Source organism: Halyomorpha halys, unplaced genomic scaffold, assembly GCF_000696795.3.
Source record: "Halyomorpha halys isolate HHAL.00 unplaced genomic scaffold, Hhal_1.1 Scaffold1140.1, whole genome shotgun sequence".
In the NCBI taxonomy this organism is placed as follows: Eukaryota; Metazoa; Arthropoda; class Insecta; order Hemiptera; family Pentatomidae; genus Halyomorpha; species Halyomorpha halys.
The window spans coordinates 64,633-68,077 of NW_027109581.1; positions in this window are offsets into that span (position 1 = coordinate 64,633).

Here is a 3,445-nt window from a genome sequence, read left to right on the forward strand (position 1 = left end):
TTAACCACTGACTTTTGAATTTTAATCTTAGAATACTAACCACTGGAACCAAATAAATTATTTTTGTCCTTATTATTAAATAATGCAATCATATTATACACCTTCAAATATTAAATTTGAGTGTGATGAGTGAATATTACTCACTTTGTTGAAATATTAACTAGACTAAACTGTCTACTAAAGATGAGAAAAGTTGCTCATTTTCTTCATTGAAAAAAAGTCACTGAAAATTTACAAGCCCTGTAGACCTAAAATTTCTACAGCTGATATCTTAATATTTATAAAATCAGATCACTAGGTCATTTATACAAATTACCAACTACCGTACACAAATTACCAAATGAGGCATTAAAACATTAGGGAATCATATAATTGTATAAGATTAATATTTTCTGTTCAATGGAAGTATTTTCCTTTTGAATGTATTATTTTCTTTATGTTAAATTATAGTACACGATAATAATTTACTAAAACAATGAGAAAGATCCAAATAATACAGTACTAGTGGATATATAGATATGTAGAATATACATGCGAAAAAAACCCAGCATACTTTGAATTTAAAAAATACTACGGTTTTACATAAAGAAAATAATTAATTCAAAAGAAAAATACTTGAGTCCATATACATATTAATTATACAGTGAATCATTCACAAGAAATCTGAACCCACACTTATGCAGAGATCTTATAAAAAAATTAATTTATGAAAAATATGAGATCAATTTAATATTGATAATTATAATTAAACCTGGTATGAATTTTAATAATAAAATAAAAAGGAAATTTAACCAAAATGTAGTTGTAATAAATCATATAAATCCTTGAACTGAGTTTAGAGAAGATTACAAATATTGTTCTGATAGATTTTAACAAAAAGGTTGACGGAGATAAATAATTTTTATTTTAATTTAATGTGAACATTTTACTAATTAGATGATAAAACAAAATGAAATGATTCCCTAATATTTAATGTCTCATAGGGTAATTTGTCAGATAAAAATGGCCTGGGCAGAATAGCTTACATGAAGTAGTTTTTTAAATGATTTAGTTCTAAAATTGTATTAACGTATGATAATTTATAAATAATATTGTTATTTGTTTGGAATTGTTGAAGCTCATTTGTGTAATAGAAGCTGTTTGTGATAGATTGTCCTTGAGGATGGCCGAATGGGCGGAAACGTCGGACTTCCCCACTAGTGGAGGAAAGAGCAGCACTCCGGGAGATCCCACCGCTTCTCTCTCAGTCGCGTCTCTGGTTGGGAGAGATTCTAGGTGAGAAAAAAATAAAAATAAAACTTGAACTCAAAACTTTTTGAACTAAAAAGAGATTTTTTTCTCTCATTAATTGCAGCGATCTCCTGAATACCGCTAATCCCTCGATTACAAAAGTATCTCAATATACACGTAATATGTAAAATCCAGAGATGGAATTTTTTTTTCCGTTTAATTTACCTTGCCTTTCCTGTCAAATATATAATAAAAAGTTAGTATCTGTGCTTATCTAGTTATATAATGGAAAAAAAATGTTACGGCAGAAATAAGGTAAAAATTATTCCAAGAGGTACAGTCTGTCATTTTTGAAAAGTGTGACTATCTACTGGTCTCGACTACCAAATCCTCTCTTAGAATCCAAAAAAATTATGCGAACATCTGCAAAACCAGTTGTTTTTTAATAGGGTATTAAAAAAATAATAAAAATAAAAATATAATATAAAAAAGAAAATTAAAATTGTGGAATTTAAAGTGTTTTGAAATATTAAATATATATATATTTTTTATACTATTGTATAAAATACTAATTGTATCTTTGAATTTCATGATTAGTATTTATTAAGGGCAGGTTAACCCCGACGCTTACAAAAGGGCGTCGACACGGTAAATTTTTAATAGAATTATAATTATGCCGCATTAACTCAGATTTTATTAGTTTTAAGAAAGTTTAAAAACAAAATGTAAGCTATTTTTAAACATTTTTTGTTGGAATTCTTTTAATAAATAAAAACTGACGAGAAGATCAATATAGGAGCTATACAAATTAATGCTAGGCCTTAAAACTTAACGGCAAAGCAGAATTTTATGATCACAATTTTTAAAACGTCCAGCTTTTATGAATTGTTCCCACATAAATAATCAATTTATATATAAAAAGTTGGGTAAATAAACCTGGAATCGCAGGGTTGCAAAGAAAAGGGATTTGATAAATGAGGAGCCGTCAGAGGGTAGACATATATGTGCTCAGACCTACTCCACTCCTAATTACATTTCGTCTTCTCAAAATTAAATTTTCTTGTTCTCTGGAATGTTGTTTCGGGCCAATTTCATTAATTACGAACCTTTTTTTAATAATTACCTCCTAAAAATATTTAATTTAGATCTAAATATTATACATTTACATTATAATATAAAATGTTTCACTTAACTTTTGAATAAAATTAAATTGTTGTTAAGGTTCTGAAAAAAAAGTTATTCTAAATTTATAAAATTCCTTTTCTGCACTATCAAAAGGACTGGAACGCAGACGATTCATTGTTTGTAGAAATGTTGGAAAGATGGTAGGATCACATTAATAGAATACTAACAATTTATAATAATGGGTTATGTATAATAAATAATATAATACCGATTAGACAAGTCTAATATAGAAAATTAGATTCTGTCGTAGGTAAAAGAGTTATTAAATAGTAAGAAAATTGAAATTTTTATTGATTCGAAATTAATTATATCTTAATTTTATTTCAATTTCAGTTAAAACTGATATTAAACTAAGGCATTATATAAAATATTTGTAAAAATGTATTATGGGAGAAACATCACAATTGAAAACTATTTTCAATTTTAATTTTATTTTGTTAGAGTGCTACTAATGGGTAGTTTCTCTACACGCCTGTAACACTCCAATTTAACTTAGTTCAGATTTACTAAATGTATTATAATGTACAGTTGTAAATACCAATAAATAAATATTAAAAAAAAAATTCTATTTTGTGGAGGTCTGGACAGTGATAAGTTTAATTTTTTAAAACTAACCAGTAATAGCCAGAATTATTTTCTACTTTTTTTTTGGAACTATACATCTATATACTCTAATATAATATTAAAAATGAAATCTCCACAGATCTGTTCCCAGTGTGATAGTTTTCTAATGCTAGGCGCTTGTAATTTTTGCAAGTCCAATGTTTTGGGCCCCATCTTTTTTTCTTTATTTACTGGTATAATGTATCAAGGTCAATATTTTAAGATTTTGTAATACGTTTTCATAAAAAAAATTATGTAAGCTTTTCAAGAAAACTGATTTTTTAAATTCAAACTTATATTGTAATACTTGTTTAAAATATTGTTTAAGTAGTAGTTTTTTGAATAGTGTAATATCACATTCTGTTCACAAGTGTCATAAATAAATTTTATATGTGCCACACATCGTGATTCCTGGAAAAAAGGAAAT